Raw genomic sequence first — 27,151 nt, forward strand, 5'->3', positions numbered from 1 at the left:
AATATAACTCAGGGAACTGTGTTTTACAAATGACAAATGTCCAGTGCAGGATGTTACAAAATTATGCATGGGCAAAAGGTGGATTTAGAGCACAAAGTACAGGAATGGATTTTAATGTAAAAGAATATCAAAAGTTCATTGATGGGTTTTCTGATTCCACCTGGGAACTACTTTAAGAAACTGTACTTGTCAAGCTTTGGTATGATATCAAAAAAGAATATCCACAATTATCTGAGGATGCTATTAAAATGTACCACCTTTTCCCAAATAAATATCTTTTTTAGGCAGAATTGTTTTCATATATTTCAACCAAGAGAACATATTAACAGGTTGAATACCAAAGCAGACAGGAAAATCCGGCTCTCTTCTATTAATCTAGTCCGTAAAGAGATTTGCCAGAATGAAAAACAAAGAGCCACTCTTTTAATTTATTTGAGAAAGTATAGTTATTTTTAATGATAAAGATGTTATTTATGTGAGCAGATAATGAGTTTATTATTGCTTTTTTAAAGTAATAAAAAGTTTAAATTAAAAAGTTAGAGTGTATTGGTTGATGTAGAAGTGGTTTCACTCTCAGTTCTAACAGAAAAGATGCAGCTCAGCCACTCGCCCTTCCCTAAGGTTTCTTTTAGATAATCTTCTGGCCCTTTGCATATGATTTCACTGCAGAAATGTGTCCATACACATAAAAATCATGGGACTAAGGAGGTACTTATTTGATACAGGCACAAATAATTTAAGGGAATTTTTAGTTTGCTTTAGTAACTTTAGTTAAATATATTCTAGACAGAACTCATAACATTTTATACATTAGATATAAATTTTGTAAACGGCAATACTCTTTAGCTTATATATGTATCCAAAATATACTCAAATGAATAATATTGAGACATATTTTTGGAAGAAATAAAGAAATCATCAAGTCAGTATCCTGATAAATTTAATCATTCTTCTTAAACCTTATCCATCTAAACAATCCTTCCTTGCTTCATTGTGTATTGAAGCTCACATATGTCTTCTAATAAGAAATTCATACAGCAGAAACCATAGCTTTATCAGTTTATATAGTTATTTATAATTTTGAGAAGCATACTTGATAGTATTTCTAAATCCTCCATGAAAATTTTCTTATAATAAATGAAAATATTTCTTATCAATTGAGAAAATCTGCATAATTAATTTGTACTTGGTACTTGGAGAACTTGTTTTTGTTTTTTCTAAATTATTATAGTAAGGAGCTTTTAAAATGTTACATTTTAGAGGTAAGAGCTGCTATATATCAAATAACTCATTTAGATGAGGAAAAGTTATGAGAAAGAACAAACTCGTCTCAATGGGATTATGAATTCTGTGATTCCTATATGTTAACCTTGAACTGAGGGAGGGCGCCTAATTCTATATGCCAACTCCAAATCAGTGATACTCTAATGGAAAACTACTGAGATGTTATATGCTCCCTGAGCAGATAGAATGCCATCCCTGGTGATTATATAATTATAACATTTTTTTTTACAAAGCATGAAATAATGTGTGCTCCCAGAGGTATGCCATTAACATCATACAAACTATAATTACACTGCTGAGAGTAGCTGCTTTAAGGATAAGAGCAAATAGTAAGCTCTTTCTTTATAACTATAAGTGTAATGGGAATTCTATATCATAGATAAATAGTTTGAATGACCATAGGTCCTACAGTAGCGAATCATGACAATAAGTAAGAAATGAGATGATTGTAAAATTGAAATTCTGTTGCCATGATTTAGTTGAAAATAGTTGATCAAAATAGAGGACCTCAGTTTGCCTCACTGTTTGGGTGTAACCAAGTGTGGAATGTTGGTAAAATCAAGAAATAACTAAAATTGAAGGAGAAAAAAAATTCGCGATTTTCATTTCCTCCTCCTCCCTTGCTATCAGCTCCTTTTTGGCTTGTCATATTTTCTTCTCCAGCATAGACTAAGAATCTAATATTTCACAGTACTCTCACTGTCTCTGTGTCTTCTTTTATTTTGGCCACATTCTCCAGACTGCTCTCAAGCTCCATGTGAATCTAGTCATTCTCTTTTATGTTATTTCCAGGCTAGTTAGCATTGCTGGAAAGAATTACATGCCCCTGTGGATAGATATCTATAAAAAGTTAGGGTAACAGACCACATTGTGCTTTTCAATACTGCTTTGCCCCTGGTAGGCTCTTTATGTATTTATTTTTTGTCTCTCAACTTCACCAGCATCTATCAGACTTCTCATAATACATTTACAGCCTTTTGTCATCTTTCTTTCCCTAATTTATTCTTTTTCTAATTGTACTATGTAAAATTGTCAAAATAGCCAACATTTATTAAGCAAGTGTCATCAGAAATTAGAGTCAGTGCTTAACAATTTCTTTTAATTCTAACAATAGTTGAAAGTTAAGTGTTATTATCCAATTTTTAAATGATTAAATTGAAGACCACCTACACAGTTGTTAACTAGAGGAGCCAGGATTCAAAGTCAGGGTTTTATGACTCCCAAATCAAAATAATTTCCATTACAGTGCACTCTCCCTGTTTTATACTGGGATTCTTAAGTGATTTTAACACTCCTGGTCTAGCAGTAGTTTAAATCTTCCTTAAAGAGAACTTTCCTCTGTAAGAATCTGAAATTTACTCATTTGTGCATATAAACATTTAATCATCTAGCATTATTGCAGTGAATCAAATACCCTGAGCAGTATAAGAGATTTTTTTTTTTTAATTGGATAATTTTGTTTCCTGCCCTGGAGAGCATCGAAGTCAAATAAAGGAGATATGAAAAGTATTCAGTAAGTACAAGTAGTATGTTAATTTTCCAGGGCTGCCATAACAAAATATCCCAAACTGGATGTTTTAAATAAAAGAAATTCCTTGTCACAGTTCTGTAAACTGTCATCCAAGATCAAGGTGTTTGCAGGCTGGTTTCTCTTGAGGCTTCTCTCCTCAGGTTGCAGGCAATTGCCTCCCTGCCCTACCCTCATTTGGCCTTTCCTCTGTGTGTGTACTCCTGGTGTCTCTTACTCTTAAAAGAACACCAGTTCTAGGATTAGACGCCTACCCTTTGACTTCATTTAACTTTAATTACCCCTTTAAATAGATTGTAACCCTTTCTGCTGCAACAGCAGGAGCTATTCTGTGGCATAGGTAATTAAAAAGAGAGAGAGAGAGAAAGTGATCCTCACTAGCCACTGGTGGCATTCATTCATTGTTCTTCAGTGTTTCGTCTTTCCCATTGTGTGTCATAAGGGATGGTAGTGGTATTTTACAAACTGGAATAAATTAGGTTATGATACTCAGAGCTTTCTATAATGGAACAGATTGAGCTCTGTCCGAAGCCTACCTTATAAATAGCAACTTTGGAAAAGATTTTATATGCTGTGCTTAAATAATTTCATGAATTTTCTGCCAATAAAGGTGCCTTTCCTCTCTTTGTAACAACGCATTCTGTACAAGTAAAGTTATCCGACAGTATATGAGAGGACGGGAAATTGTTTTATATTCACCTCTCTGGTGACCTTTTAAACATAGCAGGGCTTATACCATAATCAGTGTAGGCCCTGAAATGTTGGTCGTCTTTAAGCATTTCAGAGATTGTAAGACTTCATGATATTTTAAGATCTTCACAATGTTGAGTACCTGTACAATTAAAAACTATATAATATTACATCTATTTTGTATAAATGGCAAGGTAAATTTTTATTCTCATTGTTTCCCCTGTCTTTTCCATAAAAATAATGGCCAGTCTAAATAAGGAACCAACCTAGACAGCATATTAAAGCAGAGACATTACTTTGTCAACAAACATCCGTCTAGTCAAAGCTGTGGTTTTTCCAGTAGTCATGTGTGGATGTGAGAGTTGGACTTATAAAGAAAGCTGAGCACCAAAGAATTAATGCTTTTGAACTGTGGTGCTGGAGAAGACTCTCAAGAGTCCATTGGACTTCAAAGAAATCCAACCAGTCCATCCTAAAGGAAATCAGTCCTGAATATTCATTGGAAGGACTGAAGCTGAAGCTGAAACTCCAATACTTTGGCCACCTGATGCAAAGAATGGACTCATTGGAAGAGACTCTGATGCTGGGAAAGATTGAAGGCAGAAGAAGGGAATGTCAGAGGATGAGATGTTTGGATGGCATCACCAACTTGATGGACCTGAGGCTGAGCAAGCTCTGGGAGTCGGTTATGGACAGGGAAGCCTGGCGTGCTCCAGTCCATGGGGTCACAAAGAGTCAGACACGACTGAGTGACTTACGGAACTGATAAATAAGGGAAGTAGACTTTAAGAACTTCTCCTTTGATAATGAAAGTGCTTAATTTGGGAACAAGTTTTGCTCAGAAAAGATTTTAACCAGAGAATGTAAGTGTGGAAATTATGTTAATATGGCCTTTTCCTTTGGGGGCAGTATAACTCCCCATGTAGAATTCTGGTTTAGGCTGCTGAGGAAGATGGTAATGATTTCTCACACCAGCTAGCTCATTTCCCTGGGTAAGTTCAATACAATATATTTTACTTACCTTTATTATGTATTAGATCTCTGATAGGTCTTGCAGGGAGAGGACAAAGGGGTACCTGTCTTGATTTCAAGGAACTATATAAGGTTGTCTTTAGTCTAATAATTTTTCTGATCAAAGATTTCCAAAGACATTCTAGTAGAGATAAAGTTTATCAAAGTCTTCTCCACCCACCCTTTATTTTACTATATGTGCTACACTCTTGTCACATCATATCATACTTTAATCTCTGATATGGAAGCTTTGGAAGGCTATCAATTTAAATGTTACAGAAATTTAACAGATTATACCCAAGCTCTGTTAAAAGATGATGCCTTTGTGCTAATATTATTTAGCTTTATTTGACATTCACTTTGAAAGTAGACTGAGTGGCTCTAAATAAATTTTTAATTAAGAATCTGATTTAGATAATTTGGGACAGCCTGAAGCTTAATTTCTTTACCCTGTCTCATTAACCCTTTTTTCCCCATGTCCTTTCTTCATTAAAGGAAATCTGATTTGGTGCTTACCACCAAATATTGATGCTGTCATTGCATATATTTCAGTTTAAACAAGACTTAAATTTTGGATACAAGGAAACAATGCATGGAGCATTTAAGTAAATTCACAATTTTCAAAAAATGGAAATCGCTTTTTATTCATTTTCATCAAAGACTTAAAAAAAAGTGTTATTTTGCTTCTTATTTTTCCACTTTGTGTTATTTTTGAGCCTAATCTCTGTAAGCAACAGGTAAGATTTGTTTAAAACATTTGTGCAGACAATATCGTATATCTTTGTTTGACCTTGGACGTGTGGTAGCTCCTCTCGGCCACCACCCCGACCTTGGGAGGGGGTAGCTTAAATGAATTAAGTTCAGCTCAAATACCCACTCTTTTTCTATAGACACACATTTATTGGTAGGCCTTTCACTATTGGACATTCATTGTGGCAGGAAAATCCATGCTTGTCCGTGTGACTACATACAGGTTTGGTGGTGCTTACATAATCTCCAGAGTGGTCCCTCTGTTTTGACTGGCACAGTAACCTTTACCTCTACAGGTTGAGAGTTCCCATGTAACCCAAGTGTACAGTGAATACCTGAATTAAACCATGAAACTAAGGGCTGCTTAATGAGTTGCCTTTAGGCCACCCTATCCTAAAAATTTTCCTATCTCACTCTGAAAAATGGAATAAAAAAAATCTCTTTCTCACCCCTTGGCATAAGCAGAGCTCAGGCCCTAGAATTAATTTCTTATTGCATTCTAAAGATGAGACCGCTTCTCTTTTTTTTTTTTTTCTTAATGAATATAGCTTAGAAATAAAACATAAGTTAATTTCTCAGTAGATTATCTGCCTACATTAAGTTTTCAATAAATCACCTTCCTGTGCTTAAAAGGACAATTTGTAGAAGCCATTGATTCGGGGCTGGAGACTTGGGATTTGAGGCGTTCAGGTCAGATAAGAATGAGAAAGACCACTGCACAGTGAGTGAGTTGCATGTTAAGTATGCCTGTGAAAAGCAGAGAGCCATGATCGAAGACCAAAAGGCAGAAAGGCAGAATCAGAAGTGCTGGAAAATAGAGCTTCGACAGTTGTACATACTGATTTGCTATAATCTCACTAATCCTTATTTGGCTCATTAATGTAATGAGAGAATCTGGTTGAAAGGAAGTGTCAAAGTAAGTTCTAATTCTATATTAAAGATTTTTGTGTGGCTGTATAATTACCTTGAAGAAGTCTAGTTTATTTCTATACTGTCAGAACTATATAGAAGGATGTACAGTTCCTGAAAAATCTAGTACTTTCTTTGTGAATTCCCTAAACATTATGGCTGTATGAGGATTTCCTAAAAGTGATGTGGGAAGTACAGAAGCAAAATGATAACCTCACCAATAGCCTTCCATTTTATGTAACTATGTGTGTACATGCAACGTTGCTTCAGTTGTGTCTGACTTTTTGTGACGCTATGGACTGTAACCCCCGAGGCTCCTCTGGTCCACGGATTCTCCAGGCAAAAATACTGGAGTGGGTTGCCATGCCCTCCTCCAAGGGATCTTCCTAACTCAGAAATTGAACCCTCCTCTCTTACCTCACCTGCACTGACAAACGTGTTCTTTACCAGTAGCACCACCTGGGAAGCCCTTCTATAACTATAGGAAGTTATAACTAAAGCTACACAGTGTTGACTCCTGGGTGGTATTTAAGATATCATTTATTTTCAATTGATCCTAAATTCTTCCTGATGAAATTATAACTAAACGTGTAGTAGAAGAAAGTTGCTGCTTTAAGTTCTTAAGAAAGTTTTTTTTTTCTAAATTATGATAGTCCAGCACTTGTTCCATAAATAATTTTTTTGGAACTATTGTAATGTCATGGTCTTTATATAGCCCAACTCTACTCATTTAAATGTCTTTAAAAGTTAAAAGTTACTTATTTTTTCCTGGTTTCAATCTGAGACCATCCTACTAGAAAAAAACATTTATTTGCTTGATGGTTTACAATTCATCGCCCTGTTCATCTTGAGGTTAACTGAAGGTCTCAAAAGGCATTTAATTAGAAAAGGAAGGAAAAGAAAAAGTTTTGTTTTCAAGGCCAGCAAAGTGGTGACCCTATGCTAATGGTCTGATATTTAATTATATTTCCAAATAAAAATATGTAAATAGACTGTGAATGTTGCAGCATATGAATAATGGCAAAAGCAGGAAAACAACTGAGAGGCCATGTGCTCTAATAGCTTACAGGATCTCTGGGTTCTAGCTCTAACTCTGTAATAACTAGATGGCTGACCTTTTGAAAGTCATTTATCCTCCTTGGGCTTCAGCTTCCTCAAGTATAAAATAAGAGGTTGCTGTAGATTCTACGTAAATTTTCTAAAGGTCTTTAATTCTCTGACATAGGCTATATATATTATGGCTTCCTATCAGGATCAGTTCAACAAGGAAATACATCTTACCTTTGAAAATTACACGCTATATTTTCTGCCTTTTGATTGAGTACTTCCGTTAAGTTGGACCAATGGTGAACAGAATCAGGAAACGTCCAAGTGGAATATTTTCCCAATAAATTATTAATTAGGACAAAGAGGGGGGAGGAGTGAAAGGAGGGAAGAGAGTTGTCTTTTAGGGTGACTCTGGTATGAATCCTTGAGTGCCTAGTAAATTTCTGTAACTGCATATGCCCAAACTGAAACTTCTGATCTTCTGTACAAAACCTCCTTTCGTTGCATCTTAGCTATCTCAGGTGATGGATATCACGTCCTTTCAATTTCCAAGTGAAACATCTTGGAGGCATCCTTGATTCCAAGCTTTCTCACATCCCACCAGTTATCTATGACGTTTTGTTCTAAATGTATCCAGAAAACAACCACTTCACATCGCTACCACGCTGGGCAGAGCCATTGCCATCATTTATCTTCGTCATCACACCAGCTACTTAGCCAGAATCTCTGCTCACCCCTTGCCCCATTTCAATGGCCAGAGTTCTCTTGTCAAAACCTGAGTTTTGTTTCAGAGATGTACAGTAGCTTCCCATTTGAAACAGAGTAAAACCCAAAGTCCGTATAACGGTTACCACAGCCCCACATGATCTTCTCCCATTCTGACCGTTTTTCCTGACATCTCTTTGCTTTTCTGCCCTTCTGGTATGTGTCTGCAAGCTGTTCCTCTTGATCACTCTGCCCCAGCCTCATTGGCCTTCTCACTGCCTTTCTTATTCCTGGAGTACATGAGGGACCTTTGTATTAATACTCACTACTCCTTTGCCTGGAACACTTCTTCCAAATGCTAACTGTATCACCTCCTTTAAGATTCTGCAATATTGTGTTATTGAATCTTGCACCTCAGTCTGGTTTGTTCACTGATGCATCCTGAGCCATCTATTGATAAAACAGGTCCTGGCATAGAGTAAGGTACTCGGGAAATGTGTGTTCAATGTATTAATCTTAACTGCTATATTTCTACCACTGGAATTTGTCTTACTGTCTTAGTTGCTAATCTCATCCACATCCATGGTGTGCCTAGTTTATAAATCAAACCCTGACATCAGCTTTGTACTTTGTTTTGCCTAATTCTCTTGGTGGGGGGTGAAGTCCCCATTGCCCAAAGTGCCATCCACAGCTATGTACTAAGTGTTCTCCAGAAGAGGAAAGCTTAGTTTAGTAAATGGAGGCATTTTTGATACTCAGGTTTCTCTGGAGAAACACAGTGAGGAAAAGAATAGATCAGCTTTCAAAATAAAACCATCCTCAGACTAGGAGACACATCTTAAGGCTAGGAAAAGCTGAGATGATGATAGGAGGATAACAGAGACTGTAAGAAGCAAAATAGAAAAGGTACAAAGTACACAAAGAACATATTGGAAAACACAGTTGATATTGTCAACAAAGGGAAAAAAAAGAGGCATTTAAAGATGTAACAAGATGGTGATATTGTGACAAAGCTAAGGTAAAATTCACAGCTGTTACTCATCTCTTTGTATTTAGCTTTGAGATAGTAAGCCAGGAAGAAGGGAAGGAAGGAAAGGAGGTGCTAATTCAAGAGTACTAACTGACATGGCCTGCTTTTGAGGTGTGTCCTGAACCAAGGAATCACTTTTTGACTTGGGGAGCAAGAAGAGTTCAAGGCTAGGTAGACAAGTGAGGACCAGGTATTGTATCAGATCATAGTGATCAGGACTCAAAGGACAAAGAAAAGTGAAAGGCCATGTACCACATAGGGCGAAAGTCAGTGTATCAGTTAGAGATCTTGTTCCTTTCTTCTGTCTCTACTCAGAGAGTGCAGAAAATGCAGGTATGTGTTTGTCTTAGGTTTGGTCAATACCCTTGACAATCCTGTCTTCATCTGAGAAAGATAAGGGCTGAGGTGCTGGGCCTGTAGGGGATGAATGCAGTGATGAGAAAAATACTGACATGTCAATTGTGCAGTTACTACTTTTTATGCCCTTGGTTAAGGCTGTAGTAAAAGAAGGAAATGGAAAATGCCACCTGCAAGAAAAGAAAAAATGAGGTTTTTTTTTTTCAAACTGGGTGCACATGTTCTAAGCAGAAGCTCTGTGTACATTATTAATATACATTTCTGTATGTAGGGAAAACAGGTGTTTCAGTGAAGAATCATTTGTGTTAAAGACAACTATAAATAAGGCAGCCATGGGGATCCTCACAGTGCTAGTTAACCTCTCCTTCTCAAGGACCTCTGGGACAGCCCAGCCCAGGAGACTTTGCAGACAGCAGACAGAACATGACACTGTGGCATGGTGAGTGCCAAGTCAGGAATCTGAGCAAACAGGGCCAGAAAGGACTGAAGTAATCACTGTTACCGAGCCTTGGACATGGTGAACTGCAAAAAGCTGCCTTTGTCTCTATAATCAGTGTGCATACGTGTTCAGTTGTGTCCAGCTGTATGCTGCCCTGTGGACTGTAACGCACCAGGCTCCTCTGTCCATGGGATTCTCCAGGCAAGAATGCTGGAGTGGGCTGCCATGCCCTCCTCCAGGGGATCATCCCAGCCCAGGGATACAGCCTGCATTTCCTCCACCTCCTAAATTGCAGGCAGATTCTTTACCCACTGAGCCACCTGGGGAGCCCCTCTACACCCACAGCTGAAAAGAAATCAAGCAGCAGATCTGAGAGAATTTAGCAGTGGGCCTGTTGTTACAAGAGTTACCACCTGGGCTTCTCCCCTCAGGCTGGTTTGGTCAATTTTCCTGGTGGATAACTTTGAGTGAAGAGAATGAGTCGCTGAGGGTGGCTCCACCTGCTTCCACTCTGCAGACCCACAGCACCTTCTGCAGGATTCTGAACACCATCCCCAGACTAGTGGAACACAGCCCATAAATACATGCAGATTCTAGAAACTTTCCAGAGTAAACACTTGTGTACCCAGGCAGGGTCCCTGTGCTGGGTTCAATATGACATTGTGTCTCCATGAAAGAGGAAGAATCAGAGTCCAGAATCACCTCCCTCACATCTTTCAGATTCTAAACTGAGTGAGGGTCAGCAGATGGAGAGGGTAACCCTTAGACATATCAGTAGGTTTAAGTCACATATTAGTGCCTGGTCAGAGCTTCATGGGTTTAATTTCCATGCAAACTAGATGTCAGACACTTTCTATTGAGATGGACAGAAGGAACCCTCATGCAACCTTCTTCCTAGGGCTTCCTGCCTTGGCCCATCAATGGCATTCTATCTTGAAGCCCCACTTATTAATAGCTCTTTCCCACTTATTAATAGTTCTTTCTTTATATATATATATTCACTATATATATATAGTGAATCTCATATATATATAGTGGGAGTCTGTCCCACTACCTTGGCAAGAGTCACATATGCTTTCAAAACAATTATTAAGGCCATTGTTTTTCCTCCCAGTATAACACACTGCACATAATAGGTGCTCATTAAACATCTGTTGACTGTTGACTTCTTTTGTTTATGTTTTGGGCAGTATTTTGGGATTTGGCACTAACATTCAAAAATGCCACATTGATTTAGTCCCTCATGTGTCAGAAAATTCAGATGTGGTTTGTGGGATGAAGTGATTGCTATTCAGTACAAATTAGAGCTTTTTATTCTAACTCCAGTAAACTTATGTGTTTAAAAATATATATTTTTAGTTTGCAATGTGTGATTGCATAATGGAGGCCTAGTAATTTTTTTTTCATTAATATTCATTTCACTTAGCAGTTCCTTTTTGTGTCTTTGTTTCTGACTCAAGCTGTGGTTCAGTGTGTTAAAATGACATTCCTTAAAAGGAAGTTCTATAGCAGACTTTTAAATAGGGGATCCCCACCCCTGTACCTCTGACCTGCCTGTGCCTGGGGCTGCTTACTTGTGTGGGGTCAGTGGATTCACCTCCTGTTTTACAGGTGTGTTAACAAAGCTCTGTTATCAAGCAGACCTCCCCACTACCCCCAGGGGTCAGCCCTTTGTAGAGAGCCAATCCAGTGCAGAGGAATCAACAGCAGGGTGAGGTGTCTGTGATGTAAGTGTCTACACCAGAACTCAAGGTGTGGACTCAGATCATTTAACCTCCCTGAGCCTCAGTTTCTTCATCTGTAAAGTGGGGGTGGTAAGTCTTAGATTAGAAACTGAGCCTGGCACATGGCAGACACTCAGTAAATTATCTTATTGTTCATGGAGCCCACGTGAACGTCATTGGGTGCCTGGCTGCTTCTTCAGCTGACTTCATTCTGGGAGTTATGTCTACCAAAGCCAGAACTCTGGAGTTCTGAGCAAAGACAACCCCTTGAAATCTGAGTACAGGGCGACACAGCAGGAGCCAGGGCAGTCGACAGAGAGGGAAATGAAAAGCAATAAGAAATGCACCAGAGAGACAGCACAAAAGATAAAAATGCTAGAAAGAATGCCTGCTGGAGAAATGGTTAATACACTCAGCCATATTTGTGGCCAGGACAATCACACCCTAGGAATACATTACCTTGTCCTTAGTAAATGTAGAACCAAGTATAGCAAGGCACCAGAAGAGCAGGGCAAAGCATAACCAGTAACTATCAAGAGCAGGAAATGATAGGGTGGCTAGTTTTCTCCTAGCTAGGGAAGATTTGCCATCTCTCTTCCTGGAGCCATGGCCAAAGCTAAGCTCACACTTTTCTAGTAGATGTGTAATTAGATGAAAAGCTTAATTTAGCAGTTTGATCAATTCCATTAGCAGTTTATCTAGGGCATGTAATTAAGCCATTTTCAGGAAAATTCTTTTTGGCTAAAGTCTCCAGTTGAGAATTCTAGTGGAAGATGGTTCGTAGAATACATTCCCAAATCCATGAAGATTCTAGAAACCTTCTGGAGCAGACACTAATGTAAGAGTCAGGGCTGGCTGTACTAAATTTTGTATGACATTCCGAACTAGATGAAGTAGGTGTGATCAGAGAATCCAGAACCAAATCCTGGCTCTGAAATTACTCTGACCTTGGGTATGTTATGTCTCTGATGCTGCTCTCTCATCTAGAAAGAGTGGGTGATAATAACTGCTGTATAGAACCTTTGGGAGAAATGTATGTGATGCTGTATAAATGGCTTAGCAGAACACAGCCCAGAAGAGTGTAGTCTCACAGAAGCTCATTGGTCAAAGTAGAGAATTAAACCAGGAAATGACAAGAAAGAGCAGCAGAAAAATTGCCCAAGTGGAGAGCACATCTGATAGCAAGACCACTATACAGAAGAAGGAAATGGAGACACAGGAAGACCATGGGACTCTCTGGAGCCAGGATTAATACCAAGCCCTGTCAGCTGGAAGGATGAAAAAAGTTCTGGTGATGGTGGTGGTAGTTTCACAACACTATGGATGTTCTTAAAATGCCACTGAGCTGTACACTCAAACATGGTTCAGTTCTGTTCAGTTGCCCAGTCGTGTCCGACTCTTTGCGACCCCATGGACTACAGCATGCCAGGCTTTCCTGTCTATCACCAACTCCCAGAGCTTGCTCAAACTCATAATTTCATGCTATGTATATTTTGCTCCAATAAAAAAAGACCAAGTTAAATAAACCTTGTAAATATGGTTGACAAAATAAAATATAGCACTTTGTACTAATTTAAATAGGAGTTTAAATGAGTGTCTAATAGAAGTTTAAAATTATTACTCTGGAATTCATTTAAAATGTTCAAATGGAGAAAGAAGGTGATATCTAGGAAAGCTTGTAGGAGTTCACAACTGGGTCCATCCTTGTAAGTGATTTTAGAGAACTGTTAAAGTGGAGATGAGTCCACTTAGCAAACAACATCACTAGGAATCACATAAATCACATTGCATGGAAAAGTAAGCTGTATCTTTGCAGATGAGAAAACCTTGAGTTATGATAATGAAACACAAGCAGGGCAGCACATTTAAGGAACAATAATGTAGGAGGTAAGGAGGTTTGAGTCCACTACAATTTTTGAGGGAGGAAGGCCAAGGTATGATCTAGTAAATGTATCTCTAGCTAGCTGACTTTTCCATTTCTTTCCCTTGGAATTTTCTGCACTGAGCTCAAATTTCCAAAGCCAAGAAGTCCCTTGGTGTCCTGAAGTAAAACTTTACTACTGAGAATTTACAATGTAAAAACTACAACCAGACACAGTGTTTCAATGCACAGTAGATAACTCCATGCCTTTAGGATTTTATCTTTTGAAATCCTCTTTCAATGAGGCAGCAAGTCCATCAATTTGGATATGGTCCTGGGATTGGAAAGGTGGGGAGTCTTAATAGAATCATTGGCAGAAAGTGTGAATGGAACGAATAGTGGGATGAAAGAAAGAAAAGGTATAAGAGAAGGAACTCAGCCATGGTTCCCCACAGTATAGTCAGTGTTCAGGCTGTAAAGACAAATGTGTGGGCTCTGCTGGGTCACCCAGTTTGCCAGCTGCATATGTGATTAGGGCTCCAGTAAAACTGAGATTATTACTTTAAACATTAGGTTAACTTTGTATTTAAAATTTCCTAATAATCATTAAAGCAGTCACCCTGGGTAGAGTTCTAACTGTGTTGGGCTTCTTGGCCTAATTTTAGGGCTTAGTACTGTTTTGTTATGTTGAATTATATACATAATTACATGTGTGAGTGGTTATTCAATAACTTTTTCAATTCTTAGGGCTCCAAATACATTCTTAGGGCTGCTTCTTCCCATGTGACATGAAATGTAAACAGGGCTTGGGATTTGGGGAGAATCTCCTGACTGTTCCAGAATAATGTACAGCGCTATTTTCCCAAGCTCTGGGTGCAGTAGATCCACTCTCTGCTGCCTCTGTCCCTCCTCTTTGGCTGGAACCCAGCACGTGAGGAACCGTGGGTGTCATTAGAAGATAGCTGTCCTAGAAAATAGCACACCAGTTTGGTTCTAACTTTGTCACTTGAAGTTCTCTGAACTCTTATCTATTCATTTGTTAAAAGGACAGATTGAGCCAAATTTTATTTCCAGAATCAGAATTGTCATTACTGTGTGACCTTGGGTAGTTTATCAACTTTTTGGTCTGTTTCCTCTTCTGTTACTTTAAGTGGAATAATAGTTGTTAGCCTCACTATCTCTCCCTCCTTCCCTTTTTTCCTTCTTTCTTTCTTTATCCTAAGAAGTGAATGAGACAATACACAGGAAAACCCTTTAAGAATTCAAAATGTGGAGGACTTCCCTGGTGGTCCAATGGTTAAGATTTAGTGCTTCCAATGCAGGGGGCATGGGTTCGATCCCTGATCAGAGAACTAAGATTCTGCATGCTAAGTGGTGCAGCCAGTTTAAAATAAAAATAAAAAAAAGAATTCAAACTGGTATATAACCTCAAGACATTATTTCGGTTTCTAAGGGAGGATAGGTTAACAGCTATTGAATGCATGTTATGTGGCAAGCATATATTTTGTGTTTATAATGCATCTGTTTATAATATTTCATATTATGATATATAATTTATATATACTGTTTCATATGTGGCAGTTATTATATTTTTGCTATCTGGGATCCATGGAAGTAAATGGATATATTTAAGGTCAAAGCATAAATAGCAGAATTTAGGATTCAGACCCTGGTGTGCCTGATGTCATTCTGCCAAACTTGTTTCCTGTGGTTTTTAGAGAAGCAGATTCATGAGGTGAACCAAAGGGCTCAAGGCAGCTGGGGCTTTCCTGTTCTATTCTGACAGAATATAATGGCTACTCTTCTATTTTCTTTGAAAAAAAAAAAAAAAGATAAAAGGGATCTGAATAGCTTCTTCTCTGGGGTAGAGCTGGGAGATAATTTTGGAAATGGTGTTTCTTTTTCCTGATGATATTAGCATTACTGCAGTATCTCATCACTAGGATCCTGAAGTTTTAATAATTGTTCTAAAGTCAGTGTTATGGATGTGCCTCGATGGGGAATTTCAGGACATGAATAATTTTAAAAGCCCCACAGATGATTCAAACAGACCTTCTTTGCAATGAGAATGTCTATTCAGTGGTTTAAAGCTTTTTTTTTAAAAGCGGAGGGTGGGGAGAGGCCTTGCAAAATTTTAGAAGTGTCATTCTGATTACTAAATAGCTATGGGTTTGCTTTTCGGAAGAAAGCCCAGAGACTCAGCTTCTAAGGGTCAATTCATTTCAGAAAATAGTGATCAATTATTTTCATAATCATTTTCAAAGGAACACGTAGCAATGAGGACACAGCTGTTAACAGCTAAATCTTTCTCTTTCATTGTCCTGTCAAGGTGACCAGGGAAGGGTTCCATCAATCCTGACAAATACCTGCTTTAAAGGTTGAAGTTCCTTTGGGATCTTTGTTGCCAGAGTGTAAAAAGACCTGGGATAGTTGTTTTATTTGATACTAATTCAACTGGGCAAGCCATAACCAGGAGTGTCACATCTAAATGTCTGAACACACTGCTCATCCTCCACCGTGATTGGGCTCAGATTATAGTACTATGTCAAGGTTCATTTGATCCAAAGCATTTCAGCTTTAGCTTTTGCCTTTCACTGGCTCCAATGAAAGAAATCTCTAGAATATAAAGGTTAAAGATTTCTTAACCTTTAATAATTTGATTATACTACTCTTCAACTTCTTCTTGCAGATCCAGAGATTATTTTTCATTGTTAGTAGTGAAACTGCTAATTGTTAGTTGAGAATAGGGTAGAGAATTTTTATTTTTAATGTAACTTTATTGGGTATCAAGGCATTGCTTGACAGTTTAAGTATTTTTTTATGTGTAAGCCTAGTTAACTACACTGAAAGAAACCCAATCACATATCCTTGATGTAAATTTTAAAAGTCTACTTAAAGTGCTTCTCAGTAAACATGAAAATGACCAATTATCTTTGTTATTCTAAAGGTTAATTTTGTCTACTAGAGGAATTATGATTGTAATTTAGGAATAGTTGACAGCATTTTTATTTCTAATAAAATGTACAAATTTATCCCAAAGTGTATAAAATCTCTATACACTCCATTTAAATTTTCAAAAGCAATCATTTTTACTAATTCTCCTTTATCACTTTTGTTTGGTTAGTAATATGAAAGTGTTTATAGGAAATTTGACTGCAAGTCAGATCTCTTGGATGTAATTATTAATTTCCATTGAAACCTGAAAGGGGAAAAGACTATAATGGAGACAGAGAATACTTTCCTAGAAGATGAAGGACAGAACTAAATTAAAGAAGGCATTGCAGAGAAGTTGAACCACTCAAATATTTCTCCTCAAATATTTTTGTTGTTGTTTAGTTGCTAAGTTGTGTCACTCTTTTGCAACTTCCTGGACTACAGCCTGCCAGGCTCCTCTGTCCATGGGATTCTCTAGGCAAGAATACAAGAGTGGGTTGCCATTTCCTTCTCCAGGGGATCTTCTCAGCCCAGGGATCAAACCCAAAACTCCTGCATTAGCAGGCGTGTGTCCTTTACCACTGAGCCACCAGGGAAGCCTCAAATATTTCTACTTAATCAGATTTCAGTTATTCATTGTCCTTAAAAGATTACACTGAGGACAACCTACAGCTGCTAATTTCCCAATAAAACTGGAGTTCCTGACTGGACACACTTAAGTATGTTGACAGGTAATGCAGTAGAGGCAATATTTGGTGCTGGTTTTATTATTTTTGCTCCTTCTTTGATCCATACCTGAATGGTCTAGCGGTTTTCCCTACTTTCTTCAAGTTAAGTCTGAATTTGGTAATAAGGAGTTCATGATCTGAGCCACAGTCAGCTCCTGGTCTTGTTTTTGTTGACTGTATAGAGCTTCTCCATCTTTGGCTGCAGAGAATATAATCAATCTGATTTCGGTGTTGACCATCTGGTGATGTCCATAAAGCAGGGACATTGCTTTGCCGACTAAGGTCCGTCTAGTCAAAGCTATGGTTTTTCCTGTGGCCATGTATGGATGTGAGAGTTGGATTGTGAAGAAGGCTGAGCGCCAAAGAATTGATACTTTTGAACTGTGGTGTTGGAGAAGACTCTTGAGAGTCCCTTGGACTGCAAGGAGATCCAACCAGTCCATTCTGAAGGAGATCAACCCTGGGATTTCTTTGGAGGGAATGATGCTGAAGCTGAAACTCCAGTACTTTGGCCATCTCATGCAAAGAGTTGACTCATTGGAAAAGACTCTGATGCTGGGAGGGATTGGGGGCAGGAGGAGAAGGGGACGACCGAGGATGAGATGGCTGGATGGCATCACGGACTCTATGGACATGAGTCTGGGTGAACTCCGGGAGATGGTGATGGACAGGGAGGCCTGGCGTGCTGCAATTCATGGGGTCGCAAAGAGTCGGACACGACTGAGCAACTGAACTGAACTGAACTGAACTTTGATCCATGTACATGAGCTAGAGCTCGAGAGTCAACAGTACTTTGGAGGCTGAGGTAAATTGGTTAAAACAGAAAGGAATTTTGAAAAATATAACTTCAAGTTAATATTTCATTAGGATCAGTTCAAACTATCCAAATGTGCACCAACCCGCTTTGTTGTTGCTTCAAAAAAAGAAAAAATCCACAAACAACTTGCAAAGCATGTGGCTAATTAGTTATCTCATATTTTGCTTCAGTTTATTTTCAGCTCTGTGAAGTTAGAAAGATGTCACACCAGTGACTTGTTTTATAAGAAAAAAGGCACTATTCTAATCTTCAAAACACAACAGCTTGCGGGGGTCAATCTTTTAAAGTATATGCTTCACTGGTTGCAATTATTAATCAGTTTCCTTCAGGAAATGTATGAAATTAAATATTAAAGTAGAGATCTAAACAGTGCTCCAGTCTCAGGGCTTCTGAGAGCATGATTTTCTTATTAGCCTGAAATAACTGACCTTTTTCAATCTAAATGTAAAATCTGCATGTATATGAAATTTCTTATTCTGTCTCTACCTCATCATTTGGCCTTTATTTACCTTTTTATAGGCACAGTTTCTTAAAAAGTTTACTTTCCATGATGGCATAGTTAACTGCTAAATAAAGATTTTGTTTATAAAAAGGAAGGTTTCACATTATGCTCATTTTGATGTTGGTTCATTCAGCTAACAGTATTTATTTACTGCCTATTCTGGGCTTCCCTGGTGGCTCAGATGATAACCTGCCTTCAATGCAGGAGACCCAGGTACGATCTCTAGGTGGGGAAGATCCCCTGGGGAATGAAATGGCAGCCCATTCCAGTATTCTTGCCTGGAGAATCCCATGAACAGAGAAGCCTGGTGGGCTCCAGTCCATAGGGTCACAAAGAGTCGGACATGATTGAATGAGTAAAAAATGTAACAAACATTTACCATGCCAGTTGCTACTGGAATTGCTTGGAATCAGTGAACAAAACAAAGGACCCTACCCTCATGAAACTTACATTTTTATGGAAGATAAAATACATGAATATTAATCGTGCATCGTAAGCAAATTACATGGTGTGTTGGAAGGTGATAAGTGCCGTGGCAGCAATAAAAAGGAAGATGCGGGCGAATCAGCGGAGTCACGAGTGCCAAGTGCGTGTGGGGACGGAACAGAGAGTTGCAGTTTTAAAACCGATGATCTGTTTGCCTTATTAGGCAGGTGGCCTTTGGACAAAGACTTAAAGGAAGTGAGGACCTTAGCAGCAAGAATACCTTGAGGAAGAACATGGCAGGCAGAGAGAGAAGCTGGAACAAAGACTCAAGAGCAAAAGCATTTCCTGGAGTGTTTAAGGAGCAGCACAAGGCAGTCTGGCTAGAGTAGAGTAAACAAGGGAGTGGTCTCAGGAAATGAGATTAGACAGGGGCCAGAGGGCTGTGGACCTGTGCAGATCCTGGGCATAATTGGTCATGAGAGGAACTCTGAGAAAAATGGGAAGCTACTGCCATGTTTTGAGCACAGAGTGATATCATCTGATTTATTTCGATTGTGGATACTGTCCAGAAATTGAGTCAACAGGAATTTCTACTGGATTGGAAATGAGTTCAGAAAGATGCACACTTATATGTTTTTCCTGTGAAAACCACAGATATCTTGGGAAATAATATTGATAGCAAATAATAATAGAAATAGCTATATAGTAAATATTAATATACAAAGCATTGCTCTATGTCAGATACTTCCTCTGTTTTACATGTGCAAATGGCATAAATTATCACAACTGTCTCTTGGGTATAAACTATTATTCCCATTTTATAGAAGAATGTGAGGCATAGAAAATTAAGTTCCTTACCCAAGATCACAGAGCCAAAAATGGACGGAGTTGAATTTAAATACAACATTACAGAATGCCTTGCTCATAACCTGAACTTATTATATGTTGATGCAAAGATTATTTATAGGAGAAGCCCCAAATAGGAAAAGGTAAATTAATGCTTTCGAATTGTGGTGCTGGCGAAGACTCTTGAGAGTCCCTTGGATAGCAAAGAGATCAAGCTAGCTGATCCAAAAGGAAGGCAACTCTGAATATTTATTGGAAAGACTGTTGCTGAAGCTAAAGCTCCAATACTTAGGCCACTTGATGCGAAGAGGTGACTCATCAGGGAAAAGACCCTAATGCTGGAAAGGTTGAAGCAGAGGGAGAAGGGGATGACAGAAGACAAGATGGTTAGATGGCCTCATCGACTCAATGGACATGAATTTAAGCAAACTCTAGGAGACAGTGGCGGAGAAGGCAATGGCAACCCACTCCAGTACTCTTGCCTGGAAAATCCCATGGACAGAGGGGCCTGGAAGGCTGCAGTCCATGGGGTCACTAAGAGTTGGGCACGACTGACCGACTTCACTTTCACTTTTCACTTTCATGCATTGGAGAAGGAAATGGCAACCCACTCGAGTGTTCTTGCCTGGAGAATGCCATGGACAGGGGAGCCTGGTGGGCTGCTGTCTATGGGGTTGCACAGAGTCGGACACAACTGAAGTGACTTAGCAGCAGCAGCAGCAGCAGCAGCAGACAGTGGAGGACAGAGGAGATTGAACTGATGCAGTCCATGGGGTTGCAAAGAGTTGGACACAACTTAGGAACTGGACAACAACAATGAATATCTCTGAGTTTAGAATGAATCTTATTTTGCTTCTTTACAAGGAAAAAATTACAAAGCTGAGAAGTATTGACAGGGCTGAAGAGGAGTAATTATATTACTAAAGATAGCAATATCTTATGTCTGTGTTGTGGGGACAGGTCTGGTGTTATAAGCTCAAGAGCCTGCGGCAGTTTTACTCCTTACTATTATCATTCTAAGGAACGATAAGGAATGGCCCTCATTTGGGACATGTCTGTGTTATAAATAATGGCAAAAGAGAATATGCCAGGCCATAGGCTGCCTCTTAAGTCTGTCAGGTAACAGACACACATGGCCTCTGCCTACCTTTCATTGGCCATTGCAAGTCACATGACCACTCCTGAGCTCAACAGAGCTATGCTATATACACATCCCTCAGGGACAGGTCCCATAGAATGTGACAAGAAATAGTGAGTAGATTGTAATCTACCACAGTGGCACTGACTTATTTGAATCATGCTTACATACTTTGTAGTTACTCACCTGCTGGTATTTTCTAAGGCTGGACCAACCTATATATAAGGTAGTACGCAGCACAACCAATGGATTCCTTGGGTTAGTATATCTCTCAGACTATTTAAATCAGTGCCTAGGCAGAAAACCATTGTGAAGAAGAGTGGAAGTTTTCCTGATCAGGGCTCAGTGGGGGAAAGGATGGGAGGCGTGTTCTTCTGGATTTTTCTCAGCAAGTGGATTGTAAGATTCCATGAAATCAGTTTTTTCTAAGGAAAATAAAAATAGCATACTCTAAAAGGTTGGGAGACAGGTAATCTGAGTTGCATACAGCTGTATATATCTCATGAAGGGGAGAGAATTAGTTGGACCTAAAAAAAACTTTTATTCACTCTCTTATCTTCTGCTTTTATTAGAAGACTCGTGTAGTATCATAATGTATCAGTTTGCACATTTCTCCCATGAAATGTGAGCTCCTTGAAAACAAAGCCTTGGTAGTCATCAGAATTCATGGAATGAAGAAGTGAATGAGTGAGTGAAATGACTAACTTGAAGCCAGGTGACTTTATTAAGGTTTTCCTAAAAGCAAATGATATGCCAGTGGTTCTAATAATTTAATTTTTGCTCTTGATGCTTCACTTCATAAAATCTTTCTAAGTTTTTTTTTTTAATAGAATGCAAGATTCTTTAACTGCTGTAGTACTTTATAATTTTCAAAAATTTCGCACATACATTTCATATAATTTTATAATAAACCTTTTCACCCTGCCCCTGTGTTGCCCCTCCTGCCTTCCTTCTCTTCACTTGTAACCACTAGTTTGCTCTCTGTATCTGTGAGTCTGCTTCTCTCTTTGTTTTATTCACTGCTGCTGCTAAGTCACTTCACCCGTGTCCAACTCTGTGCGACCCCACGGACGGCAGCCCACCAGGCACCCCCATCCCTGGGATTCTCCAGGCAAGAACACTGGAGTGGGTTGCCATTTCCTTCTCCAGTGCAGGAAATTGAAAAGTGAAAGTGCAGTCGCTCAGTCGTGTCCGACCCTCAGCGACCCCATGGACTGCAGCCTTCCAGGCTCCTCCATCCATGGGATTTTCCAGGCAAGAGTACTGGAATGGGGTGCCATTGCCTTCTCCGTTTTATTCACTAGTTTGTAGTATTTTTTAGATTCCACATGTAAGTGATTATAGTATTTGTTTTTCTCTGTCTCTACACTTAGTGTAATGCCTTCCAAGTCTATACATGTTGCTGCAAATGGCAAAAGTCATATGTATGTATGTATATATATATATATATATATATATATATATATATATATAAAAGCATGCCACATCTTTATTCATTCATGTGTTGACGGACACAGGTTGTCTCCATATCTTGGCAATTGCAGATAGTGCTGTTATGTACATCAGGCTGCATGTATCTTTTAGAATTCGTGTTTTTGGTATTTTTGGATGTATACCAAGGAGTAGAATTGCGGGGTCATACGGTAGTTCTGGTTTTAGTTTTTTTGAGAAACTTCCATACCATTTTCCACGGGGGTCGCACCAGTTTACATTCTCACCAACAGTGTAAGAGGGTTCCATTTTCTCCACTTCCTCATCAACATTTGTCATCTGTGTTCTTTTTGATGATACCATTCTGACAGGTGTGAGGTGATAGCTCATTGTAGTTTTGCTTTGCATTTCCCTGTTAGTGATATTGAACATACAACTCAACATCAAACAAATAATACAATTAAAAAATGAGAAGGAGAACTGAATAGACGTTTTTTCCAAAGAGGACATGTAGATGGCCTCTCCAGGAAATCATGAATGGATCTATAGGATTGATTTTCCTCCACAAAGTTAGACTGTGCACTAGAAGGTCTTTCTTAGGAATGGGACTGCTAAAGGGGAAGTAGGCACTCTAGAATGTCATAAAAAATGTGTTCTGTGTATCAGAGAGCATGTGTTTTTTTTGTTGGTTAGTTTTATTTTGTCCTTTCTGAGTCTCTGGTATTATTGTAGATATCAGTTATAAGCTGTGTGGTAGAAATTTTCTTGAGAGTTAGGATAATTTTAAGATATTTTTAAGAGAGTAATTTACCCTGTTTATTTCTTGAATTAATTGTTTTGCTAAAGATTCTCCAGTGTTTAAATATTCTACTAATTTTTCTTCAAATGTCATGCTCCCTATCCCCCTCATTTCTTATAAATCTAGAATTGCTATAAATCAAATTGATCCGAATAGTAGAAAATTTGGAATTTTCTCATGAACAGTTACTTTGAAAATTTAATATCACTATTACTATTCTACAATACAATTAATAAAGGTTAATATTTAAACGTCTGAATTCCTTTTAGTAAAATAATTACTTATATATACCTATGTATATATGTGTATATATGTATATGAACTAGATTGTTTTTCTTTCTTTTTTTTTTTTTTAAGATGAAAATATCCTCCTAGTTTGTAGATCCAGGAAAAAAAAGACACAACATTTGGAATGATCTTCAACTTTTTACAAAGAAAAAAAATCACTTATTGAATTGTAAACCCATTTTATAAAACCTCTCATTTCTTTTCCTTTTAAAAAATTTAAATTCTAGAACTTTTGCCCAAATAGTCCAAACTTTGAGTGGGAATTTACCGTTTTGTTTTACTGATAAACTTCTTTTGCGATAGGTGTCCTTTTCCATAGAAGAATAGGACTGCTAAGTTTAGCACTGTCAAATACCCTGGAATCAAAGCCCTCTGCTCGTCTCCAAAATGGAATAGCTGCCACCAGCCTTTCAGCTTTAAGCCTTTATGAACTTGGACTTTTGGGACACAAGTTAGAAGTCTGTCAATTGAATTCCCTTTATAAAGTTTTACTCTAGTTAGGTGCCCTTAGCTTCATTTCCCCTCAGGGAACCTGTGACTTCACTAGAATATTCTCTGAAAAAATTGATACCTTTCAGTGACTTGTGCCTGAGTCCTGTTGGAATTTTCAAATTAGTTGCCAGTGCTCTGGAACTTCTTTCCTTCCCCTACTTAATTATTAAATTCAGGCAGTAATTTACTCGATTTTTATAGAGATTGTTTCTACCCTGGCAGCTTTTCATCTTATTTTTGCCTTCCTCTTATCTCATACTAGGTTTTTTAAAATATAACTTTGATTTACTTTACTTCCTTTTTCTCCTATAAAGAAGGTAGAAAAATACAATGATCTGATCCTTTTGCTAGGTGGAGAACAGAACTCACACCTAGGCCCTGCACTCATTTCTGACTGGTGTTAATCGGCACGTTTCAATCCAGAATAACCAGTATACATATATCATCTCAAATTAGAAAGCAGGAGATTCTTCTATAAGAAGTGATTCATAATGAAATGTAAAAAGCTCTTTACCACCTCCTTATAATTGACTTAGCTTTCACTTGCTTCTTCATTTTTGAAAGTCATAATGCACTTAATTGTTCTTTAGGCCTATTGGTGCTACCGTAAGAAGGGACCTTTCACAGTTTCTGGGTTTCATCAAGAGCTATCTCTACACTGAGAAGAAATGTTCATGAGCATAAACACTTCAAGCTTTAAATATCTCAGTGAAAGTGAAGTCGCTCAATCGTGTCCAACTCTTTGCAACACCATGGTCTGTAGCCTACCGGGCTCCTCATAGCCTACCGGGCTCCTCCGTCCATGGGATTTTCCAGGCAAGAATACTGGAGTGGGTTGCCATTTCCTTCTCCAGGGGATCTTCCTGACCCAGGGATTGATCTGAGCCACCAATACCTTCTTAATTTTAACCTTTACATCTATGGATAGATTCAGTAATACAGAAAATTTAAAATCCTATATCTTAACAAAACTTATTTTACTGACTTTTTCTTTAAACATTTCTTTATTTGTGTGGGTATTGTAGGGAAGGAAAAATAATTATCTCTCTACTCTTCTAGGTTCTTGGCTGAGACCACACCCTTAGCTATAAAATACCTTCTCTAAAGACAAGAGAGGATATTGTCAGGCAGAGAGCCAATTATGGGAGGTTTTCAGGCAATAGCACAGTAAACAAAGGTATGATTGTTATTTAGATTTAAGTCTATACCTTCTCCATTGATAAGAGTTTCTGGAGATTTCAGTTCAGTTCAGTTCAGTCACTCAGTCTAGTCCGACTCTTTGCAACCCCATGAATCGCAGCACGCCAGGCCTCCCTGTCCATCACCATCTCCCGGAGTTCACTCAGACTCACGTCCATCGAGTCCGTGATGCCATCCAGCCATCTCATCCTGGGTCGTCCCCTTCTCCTCCTGCCCCCAATCTCTCCCAGCATCAGGGTCTTTTCCAATGAGTCAAGTCTTTGCATGAGGTGTCCAAAGTACTGGAGCTTCAGCTTTAGCATTATTCCTTCCAAAGAAATCCCAGGGTTGATCTCCTTCAGAATGGACTGGTTGGATCTCCTTGCAGTCCAAGGGACCCTCAAGAGTCTTCTCCAACACCACAGTTCAAAAGCATCAATTCTTTGGCGCTCAGCCTTCTTGACAGTCCAACTCTCACATCCATACATGACCACTGGAAAAACCATAGCTTTGACTAGACAGACCTTAGTCGGCAAAGTAATGTCTCTGCTTTTGAATATACTATCTAGGTTGGTCATAACTTTCCTTCCAAGGAGTAAGCGTCTTTTAATTTCATGGCTGCAGTCACCATCTGCAGTGATTTTGGAGCCCAAAAAAATAAAGTAAGACACTGTTTCCACTGTTTCACCATCTATTTCCCATGAAGTGATGGGACCAGATGTCATGATCTTCATTTTCTGAATGTTGAGCTTTAAGCCAACTTTTTCACTCTCCACTTTCACTTTCATCAAGAGGCTTTTTAGCTCCTCTTCACGTTCTGCCATAAGGGTGGTGTCATCTGCATATCTGAGGTTATTGATATTTCTCCAGGCAATCTTGATTCCAGCTTGTGTTTCTTCCAGTCCAGCGTTTCTCATGATGTATTCTTCATAGAAGTTAAATAAGCAGGGTGACAATATACAGCCTTGACATACTCTTTTTCCTATTTGGAACCAGTCTGTTGTTCCATGTCTAGTTCTAACTGTTGCTTCCTGACCTGCATACAGATTTCTCAAGAGGCAGGTCAGGTGGTCTGGTATTCCCATCTCTTTCAGAATTTTCCACAGTTTATTGTCATCTACACAGTCAAAGGCTTTGGCATAGTCAATAAAGCAGAAATAGATGTTTTTCTGGAACTCTCTTACTTTTTCCATGATCCAGCAGATGTTGGCAATTTGATCTCTGGTGCCTCTGCCTTTTCTAAAACCAGCTTGAACATCAGGGAGTTCATGGTTCATGTATTGCTGAAGCCTGGCTTGGAAAATTTTGAGCATTACTTTACTAGCGTGTGAGATGAGTGCAATTGTGCGGTAGTTTGAGCATTCTTTGGTATTGCCTTTCTTTGGGATTGGAATGAAAACTGCCCTTTTCCAGTCCTGTGGCCACTGCTGAGTTTTCCAAATTTGCTGGCATATTGAGTGCAGCACTTTCACAGCATCATCTTTCAGGATTTGAAACAGCTCAACTGGAATTCCATCACCTCCAGTAGCTTTGTTTGTATTGATGCTTTCTAAGGCCCACTTGACTTCACATTCCAAGATGTCTGGCTCTAGATTAGTGATCACATCATCATGATTATCTGGGTCATGAAGATCTTTTTTGTACAGTTCTTCTGTGTATTCTTGTCACCTCTTCTTAATATCTTCTGCTTCTGTTAGGTCCAGATCATTTCTGTCCTTTATCGAGCCCATCTTTGCATGAAATGTTCCCTCGGTATCTGTAAGTTTCTTGAAGAGATCTCTAGTCTTTCCCATTCTGTTGTTTCCCTTTAGCCATCATCTTCTTCTGGTCTAGAAGGGAAGACACCCTTACACATGGAAATTTCCCTTATAAATGTAGATGTCTTTTGCAACATGGTAACTTTTACTTGGTATCCTGTGTCTTCTCTTTCTTAAAAAGTAAATGACCAGCTCAAGATGATCCCTATGCCAAAGAGATATATTTTGAGGTAACAAATTCTGCTCCCCTTCAGTATCAAGTTTCAGCTCAGAAAAATACAGTGGAAAATTTGATGGCAAGTTTTCCTGTTCACTACTGAAGAATTTGCTGGTGGCTCAGATGGTAAAGAATCTATCTGCAGTGTGGGAGACCCAGGTTCAATCCCTGGTGCAAGAGGGTCCCCTGGAGAAGGGAATGGCAATCCACTCCAGCATTCGTGCCTAGAGAATTCCATGGACAGAGGAGCCTGGCGAGCTAT

General features: G+C 38.8%; 1 protein-coding gene across 1 annotated transcript in view; it reads left to right on the plus strand.

Annotated features, from left to right (window-relative positions):
* Positions 1-27,151, plus strand: part of KCND2 (potassium voltage-gated channel subfamily D member 2) — a 561,234-nt gene that overhangs the window by 106,488 nt on the left and 427,595 nt on the right. The gene's annotated exons all lie outside the window — the stretch shown is intronic.

The sequence above is a fragment of the Oryx dammah genome, unplaced genomic scaffold, assembly GCF_014754425.2.
Source record: "Oryx dammah isolate SB20612 unplaced genomic scaffold, SCBI_Odam_1.1 HiC_scaffold_18, whole genome shotgun sequence".
NCBI classification, from domain to species: domain Eukaryota; kingdom Metazoa; phylum Chordata; class Mammalia; order Artiodactyla; family Bovidae; genus Oryx; species Oryx dammah.